The 25,006-nt window shown below is 48.2% G+C and overlaps 1 protein-coding gene across 1 annotated transcript in view; it reads left to right on the top strand.

Moving 5' to 3' along the window:
- The first annotated feature begins 201 nt into the window (after positions 1–201).
- The window catches only part of grm3 (glutamate receptor, metabotropic 3), a 252,265-nt gene continuing 227,460 nt past the window's right edge, over positions 202–25,006 (top strand). The window contains exons 1-2 of the mRNA XM_087999321.1: positions 202–324; positions 1,148–1,298. The gene's annotated coding sequence lies outside the window, so the exon portion shown is untranslated. The remainder of the gene's footprint in view (positions 325–1,147; positions 1,299–25,006) is intronic.

The raw sequence follows: 25,006 nt of genomic DNA on the forward strand, positions 1-25,006 counted from the left end.
AAATACTGTGCCTGACTCAGTGTGAGCGGTGTCCCGGGCCGGACCCTGACACAGACACAGAGACTGACGGAGACACCTCCCTATCTCTGTCTGTGTGTGTGAGAGAGAGAGAGAGAGAGAGGCGGGAAAGACACTTTAACACTCAGCCCTGGCCAATCAGATCGTGGTTTCCCAGGTAACCAGCTGCAGATTGATGCCGGTATCCAGGAGACGGCAGCATCCCCAGCTCCAATGGCCATTCCCCAAATCCATAAAGCTCCGGGTGAACCGCTCCAGCCGCCACTCAGCTCCAGCACAGCCAGGACCCGCTCCCGGTCCGAGCAGGTCAGTCACACCCCCACTCCCCATTCCCCACACCCCCACGCCCTCACTCCCCATTCCCCACACCCACCCCCTCACTCCCCATTCCCCACGCCCTCACTCCCCATTCCCCACACCCCCACACCCTCACTCCCCATTCCCCACCCCCTCACTCCCCATTCCCCACATTCCCCCACACCCTCACTCCCCATTCCCCACACCCCCACCCCCTCACTCCCCATTCCCCCACACCCTCACTCCCCATTCCCCACACCCCCACCCCCTCACTCCCCATTCCCCCACCCCCTCACTCCCCATTCCCCACATTCCCCCACCCCCTCACTCCCCATTCCCCACACTCCCCACTCCCCACATCCCCCACCCCCTCACTCCCCACATCCCCCACATCCCCCACACCCCTCACCCCCCACACCCCATTTCCCCCACCCCCTCACTCCCCACACCCCCCACACCCTCACTCCCCATTCCCCACATCCCACACCCCTCACTCCCCCACCCCATTCCCCACCCCGGGGGATGCTCACTGGTACACCCCCCTCTCATCCCCGGGACTGGCCCCATCTCCTCCTTTCTCCTCTCCCTCCCCTCTTTTTCCTTCTCCCCTCCTTTCCCCTCTCCTCCATCCTGTTCCCCCTCCCCTCCCCTCCCCTCCCCTCCCGTTCCCCCTCCCCTCCCGTTCCCATCTCCCTCCCCTCCTCCCCTCCTTTCCCATCTGCCCCCTCCTTTCTCCTCTGCCCCCTCCCCTCTGTCCCCCGGTAAGTTACTGTTGCGAGTGAACGGAGAGACGGGGCTGAGTTGAATTGATGTTCTTGTGTGATGTCCCAAGGCGGAGGGTCCGCACCGAGATCAGAAACTCGCTCCGAGTTGGCTTTGGCGAACCGGGGATCGAACTGTGCGCTCAGCCATTCCCAGTAAGGAGCTACAGAGTAACCGCAGGAACACCGGGCTCCCAGCACAACCAGCAGAATGAATAATCGGTAAGACCTTACAACTTTAATATGTAACAGAGTTTGCATTTGTCCTGAACAATCTGAATGTTAATAATGACAAGTGCTGAAGCTGAACAATACACTCAATTTCAAACCTATGCAGAAGACTTGACAATCCCCTGTTAAAGATGCTGTCTTTATTAGACTTAGAGACATTTGGAGATGGATTCTCTAGCATTAGCAATGCAATACTCCTTTGACGTCTTCAGCAAACGCTGCAAATGTCTTTGTAGAATCTCGTGGTTAAAATTTTCTGATATTTGAACGATCCTTACATTTCAATTCCGCGCAACGTGAAGCCAAATCAACGGGACATCAAGCGACTAGAGCGGGTTACCTTCTGAACTCTGTCGCTTTGTCCAGTAATATCTCTGGGCGATATTAACATTACGAGGTTAAAGAGTTACCCTCGATTTCGAGCTCATCCTTGTTTAATAACTGACATCTCATATTGCTAAAGACATTCTTTGTTAGCAGTTGCCTGTACTAATGGATAAATTTATATCATTTTTGCAATGTCTGCTTCCGTTGCTGTATTATAACACGCTGAAACCTGTACCCCTAAGGGGGCAGGGCAACTGAAATTGCTTATTAAAATGGGCACTTCGCTTCTGGTTTATTTGAGTGATTAATTAATAAATCAAGGTAATTTGGTCCTGGTAGATGCGAGTTACTTTCAGTGATTACTTGACATGTTGTGCAAATAGGCAAATTGAGACATTGAACATGTTTCATTCAATTATTTTTCCCTGAAAATAAAACATGATCGGCCAGGAATATCGAGTGTGCTTCTGGGGTTAAGAATCAGGAATTATAAGCAAATACTGGCTTGCTGTTGCTCTGTTATTCTATCTGGATGTAAAGGCAGGAACACAAGACTCCTTTAATTGCTGTCTATAATATCAGAAAGCCTGGATAATAAAACATTGTTGTTATAAAGGGGTATGATCAGGATCCTAAAAGTGTTTCACAAAAATCATTCTATAACGCTGGACTCTATCTATTTTAGTGTTTAAATCTTCTCAGGAATGCAGCATCTCCAATCAGTTCATTTCCAATCCTTACACCTTTAACAACATTTTCATTACCCGACCAGCCCCTGTTTCAGAAACTTCTGCTGGTCTGATCTCTGATTTCTTTGATCTCAGAGAGGTTCAGTGCCAGCATGATAAGCAGTGAATGCTCTCTCTACCGCAGCAGTGGAGAATGAGGGAAAAGCATTGAAACAAAGGTTTAGGACGAGTTAAGGAATGTATAATTTGTATAGCATTCTCAAAGCATTTGAATCTTTTATCATTCTTCAAAATCAATATTCAGTTTGGTTTAGATTATGGAATGTGCTTTTCTATTCTGCTGTTCCGATCTATGAAGAACTTGAGGCAGCATATTATTAAAATCTTCGGCAGTGAAGATAATGAACTAGTCACTACATTTTTCTTTATATTTACATTGTCATGTTAAATTGTGGTTTCTATCTATTTGTACAGTGCTTTGACTGTTTCACAGAAGCACTAACCTTTCAATGTTCCTTTCCCATTCATGGAGCTACAGCGGGTGCAGTTCCCTCATGTTGTTATCCATTGGATACTATATAAAAGAGTGACAGAGATAGCACTGTAACAATAACTCACTGCACAGAATGTGTTTGTCAGAGATTTGGTCAGGCTACGATTTGTGAAAAGAGCCTGGATTAGAATAGGATCTGAATAAAATGATCATTTACTTTTATTTCAGTGACAGATGTCACTGGATAACGTGCAATTAACTCTCATCTTACGCAATATAACACATTAGTACATGTGGATTTATTGATTTTAAGACAGCTTCATCAAAGTCTAAACCTTGTAGGCATGACCTGAACTGCCTTCCATGAAAAGAAACTCTTCTGCTTCTACTAATGTGACTAAGGTGGGATTAACGAAATGGTGAGGAAATCGACAGTAGCCGTGTGTACTTACCTTCTGAGCTATATAAATTAAGAAGGCACAAGGTTTGAATCTTAATTAGTGCTGAATAAGCTTCCATTAGTTAGGAATCCAGCCTCAAGTGACTGTCTGTGTGGGGATTTGCACATTCTCCCTGTGTCTGTGTAGGTTTCCTCTGGGTGCTCCGGTACCTCCCACAGTCCAAAGATGTGCAGGTTAGGTGAATTGGCCATGCTAAATTGCCCGCAGTGTTCAGGGATGCATGGGTTAAGTGGATTAGTCATGGGAAATGCAGGGTTACAGGGTAGGGAGTTGGAGGGTTGGAGTGGATTTGTTGGGCTGAATGGCCTGTTTCCACACTGAAGGGGTTCTATATAAAACAGTGACTGCAAAGAGGAAATGACTGACCTCAGTGAGTGTTTCGCTGAGGGGCAAATGGATCAGAATTCCTCTCGGATTGCTATCCCAGTTGGAAAGTAATCCGTGCATAGAAGGGGAGGACAGCTTGGGCTTAGCTCTGATGCCTCACAAGTCAAATAGACTGGACCTGATTGTGTATGAATAGTAATCTTTGAGGAGAAAGTGAGGTCTGCAGATGCTGGAGATCAGAGCTGAAAATGTGTTGCTGGAAAAGCGCAGCAGGTCAGGCAGCATCCAGGGAACAGGAGAATCGACGTTTCGGGCATAAGCCCTTCTTCAGGAATCATTCCTGAAGAAGGGCTTATGCCTGAAACGTCGATTCTCTATGAATAGTAATCACTTAGCTGATTTAGCAAGATGTCTGGGGTGGGGGGGTGCTGGTCCCTGGGACAACATAGCGCAGGGAGAACTGGATGCTGCTAAACTAAGTAAGTTGAAGAGAAATTAATGACAGAAACAGCTCTGGTCACACAGTGCATTAGAACAGCCTGGTGAAGGCATGGAGCGCATGGCCCTCTGACAAACATGCAGCATTCCTTCCAAAGACGACAGAACATCTTGTCCAAAAAAAACCCAAAGAACTGCGGATGCTGGAAATCTGAAACAAGAACAGAAATTGCTGGAGAAACTCAGCATCTGTGGAGAGAAAGAGTTAAAGTTTTGGATCTAACGATCCTTCATCAGAATATGTTCTATGCTTCTCCTAATGAAGCTTTCTTCAAATTTAGTTCTTTATTCCCGAATATGTGTTAAGACAAAATCCAAATGCCTGAATCTTCAGACCCTGATTGTCTGCAGTATGTATATGCATTGGGCTGTGGTTCCCTATGTATTTAAATACAGTATCAAAAATCCCCAAGTCACAGGGACTGGCAGGATGGAGGGTCTCGGGGTCTAGCAATATATTATGACGACCTCTCTCCCTTCTTTGTACAGCCCTATGTCCAGCCCTCCAATGTCTTTAAACCTGTTATCAATACGGACAACGCTGGACATTCATGATGGGTCTGACAGCAATTGTGGAGAGAAAGAGAACTAATGGTTCAGTTCTAGATGTTTTTCTGCTGTGTATTTCCAGGATTTTCTGTTTATTTCAGATTCCCAGCATCCACAATATTTTGCCTTTTATCTCTGAAAGTGCAGTTCCTCCCAAATCCGTTCTCATCTTTCCTGGAGTTTGTTAAACCCTTTCAATCCAAACTTCAGCACCTGTCAGAGTGTCGAGGTGCCTCTGCTCAACATTCCAGATGATGATGATGGATAGTTTGATGGTGGTAACCCATTCCCTCTTCGTCCTTCTCAATCTTCTTGCAGTCTTTGACATGGTGAGCACACAATCGTCTTCCAATATCTCTCCACTGTCGCTGTGTCTGGGACTGGGGCAGTTCCATCTGATCATGGCCAGAGAATGATTTGTGATGGTTTTTCTTCCAGCCCCTGCACTGTTTCTGCTGGTGTCCCCTAAAAGGTGATCCTTGGCCCCACTGTTCTACCCTCGTTGGTATTATCTGAAAAGCACAGTGAGAATCTTCACTTGTTCCTGATGATAACCAGCTCTGCTCGGTAGCACCTCTCCCTGTCCCTCCACTGTTGCTAAAATATCAGACTGATTATCCAGCATCTACTACTGGCTGAGCACAAATTTTCTCTTGTTAAATATTAGCCCAGTGTTTCATATTCAAGACATCACAACTGTTTCTTTCCACCACCCCAACTGCAGCCCACATCATCACCTGCTGCTTAAACTCTTATTCATAGCTGCACAAAGTCTCAACTAGATTATTCCAAAACACTCCAAAAATCTCTCACATTTTACCCTCCGTAAACGTGAGGTCATCCTGAATTGACAGCAAGCCCTTTCACCTCTGTGCTCTGCTACATTGGCTTCTGGTTGTAATTTTGAAGTTTTCACCCTTGTTTTCAAATACCCCCATCACCTCACTCCTTCCCAAAGTCTGTTACAACCAGACAACAGGTAACGTTTCCAACTTCTTACACTTCCACAAGGACACCCGAATTGTTAAGGTCTAGGTGAGGAGGGATGAATTGTCTCCCCTTCCTTATACACCTGTCCCTTGGTTGGTTGTAACATGATTAACTTGGCAAAGATTCCTCCATTGTATTTGTCTTTATCTCAGAACAAATATGTTTTAAAAAGAAACCAGTTCAACCAGCTTTCTAGAGTCACTGAAAAAAGTGATTTTTAGCTACAAAGCATATAATGAAATAACATTGTACACACACACATGCACATACTACAAAACAAATCCTAAAAAGATAAAAGAGGTACAGATCAGCTATTAGGGTGGTTTGTGAAGAGTAAATAGTGAAATAGTGACATTTGAACAGTTGATTTTGGGATTCTTCACGTTGCTGTTTGTTGGAATCCTTTAACATTTGTTTCTGGCAGCACTAAACTCACTTCTTTTGCCCTTTTTCCTTGATTTGTTGATTGGTTTCTCCTGCCCAAAATCCACAAACCTGACTGCCCCGGCCGACCCATCGTCTCCGCCTGCTCCTGCCCCACCAAACTCATCTCTGCATACCTCGACACGGTCCTGTCCCCCTTAGTCCAAGAACTCCCCACCTACGTTCGGGACACCACCCACGCCCTCCACCTCCTCCATGATTTTCGCTTCCCCGGTCTCCAACGCCTTATCTTCACCATGGACATCCAGTCCCTGTACATCTCCATCCCCCATCACGAAGGACTTAAAGCCCTTCGCTTTTTCCTTTCCCGCCGTACCGACCAGTACCCTTCTACTGACACCCTCCTTCAACTGACTGAACTGGTCCACACCCTGAACAACTTCTCTTTCCAATCCTCCCACTTCCTCCAAACCAAAGGAGTAGCCATGGGCACCCGCATGGGCCCCATCAATGCCTGCCTCTTCGTAGGATATGTGGAACAGTCCATCTTCCACAGCTGCACTGGCACCACCCCCCACCTTTTCCTCCGCTACATCGATGACTGTATCGGCGCTGCCTCGTGCTCCCACGAGGAGGTTGAACAGTTCATCCACTTTACCAACACCTTCCACCCCGACCTCAAATTCACCTGGACCGTCTCAGACTCCTCCCTCCCCTTCCTAGACCTTTCCATTTCTAATGGGGTTCTCCTGCTCCATAACAATCGACACAGATTCCTGAAGAAGGGCTTATGCCCGAAATGTCGATTCTCCTGCTCCTTGGATGCTGCCTGACCTGCTGCGCTTTTCCAGCAACACATTTTCAGCTCTGATCTCCAGCATCTGCAGACCTCACTTTCTCCTTCTAGTGAGAGGATCCTTTTGCCTGCAATGTAGGGTGACATGTGGCCAGTTCTTTGTCTGTGACCAATTCGGTACACAAACACTTGAAACCCCGTTAGTAAACCATGGTACTCCCTAAATCTAATGCTGCCCCTTTCTCTACCTCTGCCCCTGTCTTTCGCACTCTCTTCCTTTAAGACATAAAACAGACTTCTTTGACCAAGGTTTTGTCCGATCTGATCTCACAATTTTGTTTATCTGTGGCTCTGTGTCGTACTGTTTTATCATAGTCCTAAGAAAAAGATTCTGGAATTATGTTACATTAAAGACATTACAGGTGTTGTTAACTTGCTGAGACTAAGACGTCAAACTAAGCATGGGATTAGGAGTCGTGTGCTTTCATGGATGGGGAACTGATGAGCAGACAGGAAGCAAAGGGTAGGGATAAACGGGTCCTTTTCCAAATGGCAAGCAGTAGCTAGTGGGGCACTGCAAAGATGATCCAACTATTGACAATATTTAACACTGGGAGAAAGTGAGGACTGCAGATGCTGGAGATCAGAGCTGAAAAATGTGTTGCTGGAAAAGCGCAGCAGGTCAGGCAGCATCCAAGGAGCAGGAGCTGCAATCTTCTTCCCAATCTCTCAGTCCCCACCCCCTCTCTGGCCTATCACCCTCACCTTAACCTCCTTCCACCTATCGAATTCCTAAAGCCCCTCCCCCAAGTCCTTCCTCCCTACCTTTTATCTTAGTCTGCTTGGCACACCCTCCTCATTCCTGAAGAAGGGCTTATGCCCGAAACGTCGACTCTCCTGCTCCTTGGATGTTGCCTGACCTGCTGCGCTTTTCCAGCAACACATTTTTCAGCAATATTTATCATTGATTTAGATGTTTGAACCAAATGTAGTGTTTCCAAGTTTGGAGACTGCACAAAGCTGGGTGGGAGAATGGAGTGGAATGGCACAGTGGCTCAGTGGTTAGCACTGCTGCCTCATAGCACAGGGTTTCTCCTGCTCCATAACAATTCTGAGAGTTCCTCTGCTTGACACACCAATTGATTTTGTTTTTGCTGAGGTCAATTCTTGGGAATCAGTTGTTCAGTTTGACAATCCCAAAGAGATCTCCATGTGCTGGACTGATTGTGGAACTGACGATGCTGCCTAATTCACAATCAAACGTGGATATGGCAGTAAATTCATTTCAAACGTTGTAAAGATCTCGTGCAAGAGCAATTTCTTTTTTAGCTCCTGTTTCAACCAAGTCTTTCCAGTTCTGTGATTTCAAAGCTATCATATATAGTTGTAATGTCTCATCTTGTTTTATTGCCACTTCGACAGTTAGTTTTAATGATTTTAAGCACTGGATTTTGATTGGTGCAGTTAAGATGTTTTTAGCCAATTTTTTTCCTCACAACAAGAAGTGAGTGTTGGCAACAGATGTCATGAAAGATAATCTGTGGGTTGAGCTGATACTTAACATGGAGCTTGTATTCCTGTAATGTGAGTTTCTAACACTCAGTTTGTGTAGATGTGGATTAACAAGCTCACTCATGATCTGTGATCGGTTATGATTTCAAACTCGCATCATTATAAATAGACAAAAATCTAAAATACCCTTTTGCAATTGAGAATTCTTCTTCCTCTGTTTGTGAATAAGTTTACTCCAAGTGCACTACCAATCTGCTTACTATTGTGACAAATGTTTTAGTCATTCATGGGATATTGGCACCACTTGCTGGACCAGCAATTATTGCCCATTCCAAATTGCCCAAAGAGTCACCACATTGCTGTGGGTCTGGAGTCACATGTAGACCAGAGACCAGGTAAGGATGACAGATTCCCTCCCTGAAGATATTAATAATCATCACAGGTATTGTTTATGAGACCAGGTTTAATTTCAGATTTATCAATTGAGTTTAAAATTCAGCAGCTGCCATAGTGAGATTTGAACCCATATTCCACAAGCATTAGCCTTGGCCTCTGAGTTACCAGTCAAGATTAGAGTGATGCTGGAAAAGTACAGCAGGTCATGCAGCATCTGAGGAGCAGGAAAGCAGAAGCCCTTCATCAGGAATCTCTAGCATCTCCTTACTTTCACCTCTGATTTACCAGTCTAGTGTGTCTCTGAGTCTGCAACTTAGAAGGGAGTTATTTCTGCAGAAGGTAGACACAATCCTCCAAAAGGATTTATATTTGAAGCCAAGGTTTCTTATTTTGTATTATCTTCATCATCATTGTGAGGTTCTTGGGACAGAGATACCTAGGACTGTATCTTACAGCTTTGTTCGCTAAGTATCAGTTTTATTGAGTTCTCCCTGGAGATCTCTATGACTCTCTGAGGCCGGGTGAGACCTCTTGAAGTATGTTACAAACTCATCTCACCAACGATTGACCTTGCCCCTATGGCACCACTCCTGTAGGATTCTCGAGCCATTGTACCACCTGTCATTCCTGGAAATACTCTCTCCACTGCTGAGATTTCCTGGAATTCACCCATCATGCATCTAGACAAGCACTGTCAGTCAGGAAGCCCAGCATGGTTCCTGGCATTTACCCAGAACATGGCAGATCAGGGGAAATATGGTCTTTGCCTTGTGGTCAGGGACCTGGAGATTCTAATGGATGGATGGCATTCTCTTTTCCCAAAACAAGATCACAACTTCAGACCATGCCCACCTGGACCAAGGTTGCCATCCTGGGTGCCACAATGGCTCAGTGGTTAGCACTGCTGCCTCACAGCACCAGAGTCACAGGTTCAATTCCAGCCTCGGGCGACTGTCCGTGTGGAATTTGCACATTCTCCCTGTGTCTGCGTGGGTTTCCTCCAGGTGCTCCGGTTACCTCCCACAGTCACAAAGATGTGCGAGTCAGGTGAATTGGCCATGCTAAATTGCCTGTAGTGTTAGGTGCATTAGTAAGAGGGAAATGTGTCTGGGTGGGTTATTCTTCAGAGGGTCGGTGTGGACTGGTTGGGCCAATGGGCATGTTTCCACACTGTAGGGAATCTAATGTAAATCTAATGTAGTCAATCCAATCCCAGTCTTTAGGAGGAATGTCCATCACTCGAGGAGTAAGGTCAATGATCTTCAGTCCATCTACGTAAATATTACTACATTTTCATGATACCTTACATTCTCTTCATAACTACCATTCTACCCAACTTCAAACACGGCATATGCTCTACTGCTGTTGCCGGCAACATCTTTCCCAGTCGCCCTCACCCACCCCAAACCCGAACACCACTATCCCTCCATGCTGTCTGTGTGGTCCACTTACTCACTCAGGACCTCTCCCTCACCTGTACCAATAGTAACAGCTGTGCCACCTACTTTCAGCCCACTCATTACCTGCCTCTCTCACAGTCTCTGAAGAAAACAGCCCCCAGGAGGGGGAGCGAGTCAAGACACAAGATGACCTGCCTGACATTTGGCTCCTCACTCATCATGTGAACAGCGTCCTGACTCGGACCACCCACAGTACTTTACCAACCAAGATCCAGCCCCCAGACTGACTGTGTCCCAGCCCCCAGACTGACTGTGTCCCAGCCCCCAGACTGACTGTGTCCCAGCCCCCAGACTGACTGTGTCCCAGCCCCCAGACTGACTGTGTCCCAGCCCCCAGACTGACTGTGTCCCAGCCCCAGACTGACTGTGTCCCAGCCCCAGACTGACCCTGCCCCAGCCCCCAGACTGACCGTGCCCCAGCCCTCAGACTGACTGTGCCCCAGCCCCAAACTGACCGTGTCCTTACCCCAGACTGACCATGTCCTAGTCCCAGACTGACCGTGTCCCAGCCTCAGACTGACCATGTCCCATACCCCAGACTGACCATGTCCATACACCAGACCGACTGTGTCCCAGCCTCCAGACTGACCATGTCCCAGCCCCCAGACTGACCGTGTCCTAACCTCCAAACTGACCATGTCCCAGCCTCCAGATTGACTGTGTCCCAGCCCACAGACTGACCGTGTCCATATCCCAGACTGACCATGTCCATACACTAGACTCACCGTATCCCAGCCCCAGACTAACCATATCCCAACCCCCAGACTGACCGTATCCCATACCCCAGACTGACCATGCCCATGCCCCAGACTGACCGTATCCCAGTCCTAGACTGACTGCGTCCCAACCCTCAGACTGACCATGTCCCAGTCCCCAGACTGACAGTGTCCGTACCCCAGACTGACGGTGTCCCAGCCCCCAGACTGACGGTGTCCCAGCCCCCAGACTGACGGTGTCCCAGCCCCCAGACTGACGGTGTCCCAGCCCCCAGACTGACGGTGTCCCAGCCCCCAGACTGACGGTGTCCCAGCCCCCAGACTGACGGTGTCCCAGCCCCCAGACTGACTGTGTCCCAGCCCCCAGACTGACTGTGTCCCAGCCCCCAGACTGACCGTGTCTCAACCCCCAGACTGACCATGTCCATACCCCAGTCTGACCATGTCCATACCCCAGTCTGACCATGTCCATACCATAGTCTGACCGTGTCCCAGTCCCCAGACGGACAGTGTCCATACCCCAGACTGACGGTATCCCAGCCCCCATACTGACCGTGTTCCAGCCCCCAGACTGACCATTTCCATACCCCAGACTGACCATGTTCCAGCACCAGACTGACCGTGTCCATACCCCAAGCTGACCGTGTCCATACCCCAAGCTGACCATGTCCATACCCCAGACTGACCGTGTCCCATACCCCAGACTGACCGTGTCCCAGCCCCCAGACTGACCATGACCCAGCCCCCAGACTGACCGTGCCCATACCCCAGTCTGACCATGTCCATACCACAGGCTGACCGTGTCCCAGCCCCCAGACTGACCATGTCCCAGCCCCCAGACTGACCGTGTCCCAGCCCCCAGACTGACCGTGTCCCATACCCTAGACTGACCGTATCCCAGCCCCAGACTGACCATGCCCCAGCACCAGACTGATTGTGTCCATATCCCAGATTGGCCGTGTCCCATACCCCAAACTGACCGTGTCCCATACCCCAGTCTGACCATTTCCATACCCCAGACTGACCGTGTCCCAGCACCAGACTTACCGTGTCCATACCCCAAGCTGACCATGTCCATACCCCAGACTGACCGTATCCCAATCCCCAGGCTGACCATGTCCCAGCCCCCAGACTGACCATGTCCCAGTCCCCAGACTAACCGTATCCGATCCCCAGACTGACCGTGTCCCATAATCCAGACCGACCGTGTCCCATACTCTAGACTGACCGTGTCCCAACCCCGAGACTGACAGTGTCCATACCCCAGAATGACTGTGTAACCGTCCACAGACTGGCCGCATTGGAGCCACAGACTAACCGTGTCCCAGCCCCAGACTGACCGTGTCCATAACGCAGACTGACCACGTCCAAGCACCAGACTGACCGTGTCCCAGCCTCCAGACGGACCATGTCCCAGCCCCCCGACTGACCGCATTGGGGCCACAGACTGACCGTGTCCCAGCCCCATTCTGACCGTATCCATACCGCAGACTGACCATGTCCCATACCCCAAACTGACCGTGTCCATACCCCAGTCTGACCGCATTGGAGCCACAGACTGACCGTGTCCCATACCCCAGACTGACCGCATTGGAGCCACAGACTGACCGTGTCCCAGCCCGATTCTGACCATATCCATAACCCAGACTGACCGTGTCCCATACCACAGGCTGACCGCATTGGAGCCACAGACTGACCGTGTCCCAGCCCCTAGACTGACCGTGTCCCAGCCCCTAGACTGACTGTATCCCAACCCCCAGACTGACCGTGTCCCAGCCCCAGACTGACCGTGTCCCAGCCCCAGACTGACCATGCCCCAGCACCAGACTGATTGTGTCCATATCCCAGATTGGCCGTGTCCCATACCCCAAACTGACCGTGTCCCATACCCCAGTCTGACCATTTCCATACCCCAGACTGACCGTGTCCCAGCACCAGACTGACCGTGTCCATACCCCAAGCTGACCATGTCCATACCCCAGACTGACCGTATCCCAATCCCCAGGCTGACCGTGTCCCAGCCCCCAGACTGACCACGTCCCAGTCCCCAGACTAACCGTATCCGATCCCCTGACTGACCGTGTCCCATACTCCAGACTGACCGTGTCCCATACTCTAGACTGATCGTGTCCCAACCCCGAGACTGACAGTGTCCATACCCCAGACTGACCGTGTAACCGTCCACAGACTGGCCGCATTGGAGCCACAGACTAACCGTGTCCCAGCCCTAGACTGACCGTGTCCATAACCCAGACTGACCATGTCCAAGCACCAGACTGACCGTGTCCCAGCCTCCAGACGGACCATGTCCCAGCCCCCAGACTGACCGCATTGGAGCCACAGACTGACCGTGTCCCAGCCCCATTCTGACCGTATCCATACTGCAGACTGACCATGTCCCATACCCCAAACTGACCGTGTCCATACCCCAGTCTGACCGCATTGGAGCCACAGACTGACCGTGTCCCATACCCCAGACTGACCGCATTGGAGCCACAGACTGACCGTGTCCCAGCCCCATTCTGACCATATCCATAACCCAGACTGACCGTGTCCCATACCCCAGGCTGACCGCATTGGAGCCACAGACTGACCGTGTCCCAGCCCCATTCTGACCATATCCATAACCCAGACTGACCGTGTCCAAGCACCAGACGGACCATGTCCCAGCCCCCAGACTGACCGCATTGGAGCCACAGACTGACCGTGTCCCAGTCCCATTCTGACCGTATCCATACCTCAGACTGACCGTGTCCCAGCTCCCAGACTGACCGTGTCCCAGCTCCCAGACTGACCCTGTCCCAGCCCCCAGACTGACCCTGTCCCAGCCCCCAGACTGACCGTATCCAATCTCCAGACTGACCATGTCCCAGCACCAGACTGATTGTGTCCATATCCCAGATTGGCCGTGTCCCATACCCCAAACTGACCGTGTCCATACCCCAGTCTGACCATTTCCATACCCCAGACTGACCATGTCCCAGCACCAGACTGACCGTGTCCATACCCCAAGCTGACCATGTCCATACCCCAGATTGACCGTATCCCAACCCCCAGACTTACCGTGTCCCAGCCCCCAGACTGACCATGTCCCAGCCCCCAGACTGACCGCATTGCAGCCACAGACTGAACGTGTCCATACCCCAGACTGAACGTATCCCAGCCCCAGACTGACCGTATCCCAGCCCCAGACTGACCTTGTCCTTACCCCAGACTGGCCGTGTCCATACACCAGACTGACCATGTCCATACCCCAGACTGACAGTGTCCCAAACCCCAGACTGACCATGTCCATTCCCTAGACTGACCATGTCCCAGCATCAGACTGACTGTGGCCATACCCCAGACTGACCGTGTCCCAGCCCCAGACTGACCGTGTCCCAGCCACCAGACTGATCGTGTCCATACCCCAGACTGATCGTGTCCCAAACCCTAGACTGACCATGTCCCATACCCCAGACTGACCGTGTCCATACCCCAGACTGACCGTGTCCATACCCCAGACTGACCGTGTCCATACCCCAGACTGACCGTGTCCATACCCCAGACTGATCGTGTCCATACCCCAGACTGACTGTGTCCCAGCATCAGACTGACCGTGTCCCATACCCCAGACTGACCGTGTGCATACTGCAGACTGATCGTATCCCAGCCACCAGACTGATCGTGTCCATACCCCAGACTGATCGTGTCCCAAACCCTAGACTGACCATGTCCCATACCCCAGACTGACCGTGTCCATACCCCAGACTGATCGTGTCCATACCCCAGACTGATCGTGTCCATACCCCAGACTGACCGTGTGCATACCGCAGACTGATCGTATCCCAGCCCCAGACTGACCGTGTCCCAGCCACCAGACTGATCGTGTCCATACCCCAGACTGATCGTGTCCCAAACCCTAGACTGACCATGTCCCATACCCCAGACTGACCGTGTCCATACCCCAGACTGACCGTGTCCATACCCCAGACTGATCGTGTCCATACCCCAGACTGACTGTGTCCCAGCATCAGACTGACCGTGTCCCATACCCCAGACTGACCGTGTGCATACTGCAGACTGATCGTATCCCAGCCCCAGACTGACCGTGTCCCAGCCCCCAGACTGACCGTGTCCCATACCTCAGGCTGACCGTGTCCACACCCCAGACTTACCATATCCCAGCCCCAAACTGACCGTATCCCAGCCCCCAGACTGACCATGTCCGTACACCAGACTGACTGTGGCCAATACCCAGACTGACCGTATCCCAGCCCCAGACTTACCATATCCCAGCCCCCAGACTGACCGTGTCCCAGCCCCCAGACTGACCGTGTCCCAGCCCCCAGACTGACCGTGTCCCAGCCCCCAGACTGACCGTGTCCCAGCCCCCAGACTGACTGTGTCCCAGCCCCCAGACCGACCTTGTCCTTAGGGGAGAAAGTGAGGTCTGCAGATGCTGGAGATCAGAGCTGAAAATGTGTTGCTGGAAAAGCGCAGCAGGTCAGGCAGCATCCAAGGAACAGGAGAATCGACATTTCGGGCATAAGCCTGAAGAAGGGCTTATGCCCGAAACGTCGATTCTCCTGTTCCCTGGATGCTGCCTGACCTGCTGACCTTGTCCTTACCCCAGACTGACTGTGTCCCAGCCCCCAGACTGACTGTGCCCATACCCCTGACTGACCATGTCCCAGCCCCAGACTGACCGTGTCTCAGCCCCCAGACTGACTATATCCTAGCCCCTGGACTGGTATTGGAAGCTGCCTTGACTTATCCTCCATGACTGACTGAGGGGGTGGGGAGCTGCTGACCGGTTTCATTGCTGCAGTTCTGTGGTAATGGTCACATGGCAATAGAATACAGTGAGCATTGTATCTCTGGCTGAGGGGCAAGGCACAAGAGTCACAACAAGGTATCCAGTCGGTTCAAACGGATCATTCCTGGAGTTTCCCCTTTTGGGGAATGCCATATCTTAGATGGACAATTCTAGGAAATAATTTCCAAAACTTAGGAAGAAGGAATTAAAGCATCAAGTCATGCCACATGTGGCACTACATTTGACAGTAATTTAGGAATACATTTGTTTTTTCAATCATCATAAGACCTTAAGACACAGGAGCAGAAATTAGGCCATTCAGCCCATCAAGTCTGCTCTGCCTTTCAATCATGGCTGATAAGTTTCTCAACCCCATTCTCCCGCTTTCTCTCTGTAACCCTTGATCCTCCTGATAATCACGAACCTCTCTATCTCAGTCTTAAATGTACTCAATGATCCAGCCTCTACATCCTTCTGTGGCAGTGAATTCCATAGATCCCCCACTCTCTAGCTGAAGAAGTTTCTCCTTATCTCCGTTCTAAAAGGTCTTCCCTTTACTCTAAGGCTGTGCCCTCAGCTCCTAGTCTCTCCTACCAATGGAAACATCTTCCCAACATCCACTCTATCCAGGCTGTTCAGTATTCTTTAAGTTTCAATTAGATCACCCCTCAAGCTTCTAAACTCCATCGAGTATACATCCAGAGTCCTCTAATGTTCCTCATATGTTAAGCTGTTCATTCCTGGGACCATTCTTGTAAACCTCCTCTGCACACGCCCCAGGGCCAGTACATCCTTCCTGAGATATAGGACCCAAAACTGCGCACAATACTCCAAATGTGGTCTGACCAGAGCCTTACAGAGCCTCAGAAGTACATCCCTGCTTTTATATTCAAGACCTCTCAAAATAAATGCCATCATTGCATTTGCTTTTTTAACCTCTGACTTAACCTGCAAGTTTACCTTGAGAGAATCCTGGACTAGAACTCCCAAATCTCTTTGCATTTTAGATTTCTGAATTTTCTCCCCATTTAGAAAATAGTCCATGCCTGAATTCTTCCCCCCAAAGTGTATGACCTCACACTTTCCCATGTGATACTTCACCTGTCACTTCTTTGCCCACTTCCTAACCTGTCCAAATCCTGCTGCAGTCACCCCACCTCCTCAATGTTACCTATTCCTTTACCTATCTTTGTATCATATGCAAACTTAGCCATAATGCCCTCAGTTCCTTCATCTAGATCATTAGTGTCTAAAGTGAAAGGTTGTGGTCCCAACACTGACCCTTGTGGATCACCACTTATCACTGGCTGCCACCTGAGAAGGATCCTTTTATCCCCATTCTCTGCTTTCTGCCAGACAGCCAAGTTTCTATCCATGCTGCACCTTGCTCTCACACCATAGGCCCTTATCTTACTCAGTAGACTCCTGTGTGTCTACTGAGTAAGGTAAACTGGCCAAAAATATAAAGGAGGATAATAAAAGCTTTTTTAGGTATGTGAAAGGGAAAAAAATGGTTAAGACTAACATTGGGCCCTTGAAGACAGAAACAGGGGAATATATTACAGGGAACAAAGAAATGGCAGAAGAGTTGCATTGGTACTTCAGATCTGTGAGGAGAAAGTGAGGTCTGCAGATGCTGGAGATCAAAGTTGAAACTTTATTGCTGGAACAGCACAGCAGGTCAGGCAGCATCCAGGGAACAGGAGATTCGACGTTTCGGGCACAGGCCCTTCTTCAGGAATGAGCAGAGAGTGTTCAGCAGGAGAAGATAAAAGGTAGGGAGGAGGGACTTGGAGGAGGGGCGTTGGAAATGTGATAGGTGGAAAGAGGTCAAGGTGAGGGTGATAGGTTGGAGTAGGATGGGGGGAGGGGGGGAGGGGGGATGAAGAAACTGGTGAAGTCCACACCCCCCACCGACCCAACCTCCACTCCCGGCACCTTCCCTTGCAACCGCAGGAGGTGCAACACTTGCGCCCACACCTCCCCCCTCACTTCTCTCCAAGGCCCCAAAGGAAACTTCCATATCCGCCACAGATTCACCTGCACCTCCACCCACATCATCTACTGCATCCGCTGCAGCCAGTGTGGCCTCCTCTATATTGGGGAGACAGGCCGCCTACTTGCGGAGCGATTCAGAGAGCACCTCTGGGCCACCCGGACGAACCAACCCAACCACCCTGTAGCACAGCATTTCAACTCCCCCTCCCACTCCACCGAGGATATGCAGGTCATTGGACTCATCCACCGCCAAACCACAACAACGCGACGGTCGGAGGAGGAGCGTCTTATCTTCCGACTGGGAACCCTCCAACCACAGGGGATGAACTTGGACTTCACCAGTTTCTTCATCCCCCCTCCCCCCACCTTGTCTCAGCCGAATCCCTCCAGCCCGGCACCGCCTTCCTGACCTGCAGTCTTCTTCTTGACCTCTCCGCCTCCATCCTACTCCGACCTATCACCCTCACCTTGACCTCTTTCCACCTATCACATTTTCAACGCCCCTCCTCCAAGTCCCTCCTCCCTACCTTTTATCTTCTCCTGCTGAACACTCTCTGCTCATTCCTGAAGAAGGGCCTGTGCCCGAAACGTCGAATCTCCTGTTCCCTGGATGCTGCCTGACCTGCTGTGCTGTTCCAGCAATAAAGTTTCAACTTCAGATCTGTGTTCACTGGGGAAGACACAACCAATCTCCCTGAGGTAATAGTGGCTGAAGGACCTGAACTGAAGGGAATTTATATTTGCCAGGAATTGGTGTTGAAGAGACTGTTAGGTCTGAAGGTTGATAAGTCCCCGGGGCCTGATGGTCTACATCCCAGGGTACTGAAGGAGGTGGCTCGAGAAATCGTGGATGCGTTGGTGATTATTTTCCCGAGCTCGATAGATTCGGGATCAGTTCCTGCGGATTGGAGGGTGGCTAATGTTGTCCCACTTTTTAAGAAAGGAGAGAGAGAGAAAGCAGGAAATTATAGACCAGTTAGTCTGACCTCAGTGGTGGGAAAGATGCTGGAGTCAATTATAAAGGACGAAATTACGACACATCTGGATAGCAGTAACAGGATAGGTCAGCGTCAGCATGGATTTATGAAGGGGAAATCATGCTTGACTAATCTTCTGGAATTTTTTGAGGATGTAACTCTGAAGATGGACCAAGGGAGATCCAGTGGATGTAGTGTACCTGGACTTTCAGAAAGCCTTTGATAAAGTCCCACATAGGAGGTTAGTGAGCAAAATTAGGGCGCATGGTATTGGGGGCAAAATACTGACATGGATTGAAAATTGGTTGGCTGACAGGAAACAAAGAGTAGTGATAAACGGCTCCCTTTCGGAATGGCAGGGTACCGCAGGGATCTGTACTGGGACCACAGCTTTTCACAATATACATTAATGATATAGATGAAGGTATTAAAAGTAATATTAGCAATTTTGCCGATGACAGAAAGCTGTGTGGCAGGGTGAAATGTGAGGAGGATGTTAGGAGATTACAGGGTGACCCGGACAGGTTGGTGAGTGGACAGATGCATGGCGGATGCAGTTTAATGTGGATAAATGTGTGGTTATCCACTTTGGTGGCAAGAACAGGAAGGCAGATTACTACCTAAATGGAATCAATTTAGGTAAAGGGGCAGTACAGAGAGATCTGGGTGTTCTTGCACACCAGTCAATGAAGGTAAGCATGCAGGTACAGCAGGTAGTGAAGAAAGCTAATAGCATGCTGGCCTTCATAACAAGAGGAATTGAGTATAGAAGCAAAGAGGTTCTTCTGCAGCTGTACAGGGCCCTGGTGAGACCACACCTGGAATATTGTGTGCAGTTTTGGTCTCCAAATTTGAGGAAAGACAGTCTGGCTATTGAGGGAGTGCAGCGTATGTTCACGAGGTCAATTCCCGGAATGGCGGGACTATCTTACGTTGAAAGATTTTTGACCTGTGCAGTTCCTCAATTCTATCCACGCAGATTTTATACCATCTGATCCTATTTTGTTTCTTACTATTGATTTAATTTTATTTCTTAATAATAAGGCAACCCCACCCCCTCTGCCCACCTGCCTATATTTTCGACAGGATGTATATCCTTGAATTTTAAGCTCCCAATCCTGATCCCCTTGCAGCCATGTCTCTGTGATGCCCACCACATCATACCTGCCAATTACGACCTGCACCGCAAGCTCATTTACCTTCTGCCTTATACTGCGTGCATTCCGATATAACACCTTCAGTCGTGTATTAACCGTCCCTCTTCTCATTGTCATTCATTTGTCCAGTGGGCTTGAAGTTTGATTGCTAATCCTTTACAGATACTTTGTCCTATTTGTGTCTGTGCTGGAGATTTTAATAACCTCTCCAGAGTTCTACACTCGTACCTCCTCCTTTAGTTCAGGTTTTGTCATTTCCCCTATAACTGAGCCCTCCCCCACCCTCCCCCATTTAGTTTAAAGCCCTGTCCTCAGCCCTGGTTGTGCGAATCACGAGGATTCTGATCCCAGCGCGGTTCAGATGAAGACCATCCGATCGGAACAGGTCGCTTCGTCCCCAGTACTGGTGCCAATGTCCCATGAATTCAAATCCATTTCTACCACACTAGTCTTTGAGTCAGGCATTTTTCTGCTTTTCAAGGCTCAGGTAGTAATCCAGAGATTATTACCTTTTTTGGTTTTGCTTTTTAATTTAGCACGTAGCTGTTCATACTCCTTTAGCAGAACTTTCTGCCCTAGTTTTATTGATGTCGTTGGTACCTACATGAACCATAATCACTGGATCTTTACCCTCCCACTCCAAGCTCCTCTGCTGCCCAGCTGATACCCCGAACCTGAACACTGGGCAGGCAACACAACCTTCAGGACTCTCGGTCCTGCTCACAAGGATCAGTGTCTATACCTCTAACTAGACTATCCCCAATTACAACAAAGTTTCTCTTCTCTCCCCCCACTGCACAACGGTGCTGTGGTCAGTTGGCTCATTCTCCCTGCAGTCCCCATTCCTGTCCACAGAGGGAGCAAAACTCTTGAACCTGTTGGACAAGGACAGAGGCTGAGACTCCTGTAACTCTACCTCCTGGATCCCTCTACCTGCCTCACTCACAGCTACACCTTCCTGTCCCTGACCTCGGACCAAATTAGAGCTGGAAATGTGTTGCTGGAAAAGCGCAGCAGGTCAGGCAGCATCCAGGGAACAGGAGAATCGACGTTTCGGGCATAAGCCCTTCTTCAGGAATGCCCGAAACGTCGATTCTCCTGTTCCCAGGATGCTGCCTGACCTGCTGCGCTTTTCCAGCAACACATTTCCAGCTCTGATCTCCAGCATCTGCAGACCTCACTTTCTCCTCAGACCAAATTAGGGTCAGTTAGTCTAATAGGCATGACTGTCCCCTGAACACAGCATCTAGGTAACTCTCCCCGTCCCTGATGTTTCACAATGTTTGAAGCTCAGACTCCAGCTCATAGATTTTGAGCTGGAGTTCCTCCAGTAACCAACATTTACTATAGACATGGTCACTGCGAACCACAATGGGGTCCACCAGTTCCCATATCATGTAGAAACAACACATCACCTGACCATCCATCCTTATTGTGTTTAATTAGTTTTGAATTATTTTTTATTTTTAACTGTTTTACTATCTCTGCTTATGCAAGTTGTAACCAATAAATTAACAAGATTCAATTTAGCACAGATTCAAATTTAGTAAACCCTTCTTAGCCAATTGAATCAGAGGCCTCCTGTAATGTCACCTTTCAGTTTCCCACTCAGGTTCAGAAACAAAATCATCCTGCTTCCCAGGCTGCTCTCCGCTCCGTCCTGCTCAGCTCCACTCCCAAACTGAAGGCCCCAAGCACACCTGGTGAGGTTTTATACCACTCACCTTCCCAGGCTGCTCTCCGCTCACCTCCTCTCCCAAAGTTGTATCAATAAGGTACAAATAGCAAAAGGAACAAAAATCAATCAGTTAATTGGAATTGTGGAAACTATTAAATGACATCCAAAAACCTTACACCAAATATTATGTTCTGGGACAACTGCAATTCACGATTCTTCCAATTGTGAGAAAAATTAAATCAATATATCATTTAAAAGTAATACATTATCATCAAGTCTTATGCTGTATTGAGGGGATAAGAGGGTAAGGAGTCACCCATTTAAAACGGACAAGAATGAATTTCATCTGTCAGAGGGGAGTGAATCTGTAATTCTTTACCATAGAGAGCTGTTAAGGCTGAGAGAGATTTTAAATCAGGAAGGGGTAAAGCAGGAAATGTGCAGCTGTGATCTCATGGAGTGGCAGAATGGACTATGTGGGTTGAATAGCTGACTTTGGATCCTACATCTTAAGGTCTTACAAAGGGAAATATTCCCCAAGAAAACCCTATCCCTCGTGCTGTAATCTAGGGCGGTGCTACCTTTACTGTAACCCCAAACCCAATGTGACCTCACAGGAATTTGTATCTGTCTTGAAATGGTCAGTTATGAACCACATCTTTCACAGATTGTTTCTAAAAAACAATCTATAAATTGAAACCTTCTTGGCAGTAAGTGCTGTGGAAGAATTGCTGTACCTTGTGTAAATAGGGTATTTGACTGACCTATTATGATCATGATAAGATAATTTCTAGTCACTTAAAATTAGAACTACAAGAATAAACTTGTCAAGCATCTAAATCCATGGAGATATAAATAGATGCAAAGAATATTCAGGGTGAAAATTAGTGATTATTTACAGAAAAATTCAATTCATAATTATACTCCAGCATAAATGAGAAGTGCCCAAACTGTATAGCACTTACATTGAGGGATACTTCAAACGATTTCACTGTCTAGGTTTTTTTGACAGCAGAATATACTTAGGTTGTTTTTCTAAAGTGATACAAAAGCTGCTTCAGTCTGGTATGATTATGTTCAATTCAATACCGTCAATGGGAATACTGTCGAGAGGAGAAAGTGAGGTCTGCAGATGCTGGAGATCAGAGCTGAAAATGTGTTGCTGGAAAAGCGCAGCAGGTCAGGCAGCATCCAGGGAACAGGAGAATCGACGTTTCGGGCATAAGCCCTTCTTCAGGAATACTGTCGAGACCCTACTGATTATTTACTGGAATCAAAATCTAGGGGCCTGAGCTGATGATTCAGAGAAATGAGTTCAAATTCCACCAGGTCACCTGAGGAATTCAAATTTGGCTCATTAAATACATCTAGGATATAAAGTTCATAACAGTATTTTATTAATGAACTGAAGCACTTCATGAGGCACAAGCAACAGACTTTGACCCTAAGCCACAGGAGAGATATTGAGAAAAATCAAGCAATTATTGAGTAAAAAATTAGATTTTAAAGGCACCCAGGGGGCAAAAAAGGTTTCAGGGGAGACTTCTCCAATTTAATGTTTTTGGAAGCTGAAGACATGGCTCGTAATGATGGAGAGATAAAAATCAAGGATGCACAAGAGGCCAGAATTAGAAGAACTCTGTTATCTCATTTGCTGGGGGATGGTTGCTGCGGTAAGGATGGGTGAGGCCAAGGAGGGATTTGTAATCAAAGATGAAACTAGTCATTCAGCACTTCATAACTTGTATATTACTTAAAAGTAGCTGAAAATGTGTTGCTGGAAAAGAGCAGCAGGTTAGGCAGCATCCAAGGAACAGGAGAATCGACGTTTCGGGCATAAGCCCTTCTTCAGGATTCCTTGGATGCTGCCTGACCTGCTGCGCTTTTCCAGCAACACATTTTCAGCTCTGATCTCCAGCATCTGCAGTCCTCACTTTCTCCTCAAAGATATTACTTAAAAATAATCATTTTGTCAAAGCTTTCCATTTTGCACTCATCAAGACAATTTGCAAGAATACCAATTTAAGGGGAAAAAAAAGTATACTGCATGAGAGGACAGTTCTGAATGGTTGGCAAGAAGACTTTAATTGGAGAAGAATTGCCATTGGGATTATGATGATTGACAGTTAACTGCCACTCTTTATTTACATTTGAAACCAGGCAGATTGACTCTGATTAGTAAAGGCATTGCTTTGAAAAATTAACCCAAAGTAGCTGTCACATATTTTGTTGAGTTGAAACAGGGACAGTGCATGTGCGTTATTCCTGTCTGTGAAATATATGACCTTGTGTGTAAATGGATGCAATAGGGGAACAGGATTGGGTCTAGTCAAGGCAGAAACAGCAGAGTTTAGGATGACCTTAGGCAATGAATTCCAGGATTTCCTGGAATAATGAGACCACAATAGATTACGTACAATTCAGGATGGTGCATGACTTGGAAGGAAAATTCGCAGATAATGCTGTTCCCATGAGTTTTCCGCATTTGTCTTTCGGAACAAGCTTGACGTTGGTATAGGAGAGCACGAGGAGGACATTGATAAAACATTCTGCTCTCTTATGCGCTATTATTTTAAATTTGATGCTAACTTTTAAAATACTGTTTTGTGATTCTAGAGATGTGATGCCAATCAGTAAAGAATATTAGGCCACACAGGTTCACTGCGCCCACACCCTGCCAGCCTAATGTTCACATTAATGAGGTGTCTCTGAGCACCCAGTGGGTTACAGTTCACAAGTTACATGCTGTTTGAGTGATCTCTCTGATCATTCCAATTGCAATATCATGCAAATGGTAACATGTAAGCAAATTCGTCTTTATTCTGGGATAAAGATGAGAAGATTCAGAAATGATCAAAAGTGCTAGAATGCCTGGAGGACAAAAATTGGAAAAGGGAGATGAAAGGTTAGCTGGTGGTTGTTTTGGATTGGTGTGTACATGATGGCCTTTTAGAAATGCTGTAGACCTCTATGAATCAATCCTGACTTCATATAAGAGTGGGATGATAGAGTGTGGCTGTAGTTTGTAAAAAGGAGGTTTGAGAGATTAACATGAAAAGAAAAAGCAGGAGCAAGTGGCTCATTTGACTTCAAGGTTGGTTCCATACTCTCTTTACCTTGCCATCCATCTTGGCCCAGAATTCAAAAGATGGCTTCCATAGTTTCCCGGAAAGAAAAGCCATTAAAACCTGTCAATGATGACACAGTGTTTAGTGCCATTTGCAACTGAAGCAAATACAGCAAGGCCTGGAAATTATCTTGGTTTAGTCTGACAAGTGTTATGTAAAACATTCATGCCACATGAGGGCCAAGAAATGACTGTCTTTAATGAGAGAATGTAGTCATCAGCCCCTTGACATTCAATGGTACCACCATCACTGAGAACCCTGCTTTCCACTTCCTGAGAGTCACTGTTAAGCAGAAACTGATCTGGTCTGCCAATTAAACACAGTGTCTACAAGAGCAGGTCAGAGGCTGGGAATCCTACAGCGAG

The sequence above is a fragment of the Chiloscyllium plagiosum genome, unplaced genomic scaffold (genome assembly GCF_037043375.1).
Source record: "Chiloscyllium plagiosum isolate Xiang-an unplaced genomic scaffold, Cpla_swu_hap1 HiC_scaffold_23, whole genome shotgun sequence".
NCBI classification, from domain to species: Eukaryota; Metazoa; Chordata; class Chondrichthyes; order Orectolobiformes; family Hemiscylliidae; genus Chiloscyllium; species Chiloscyllium plagiosum.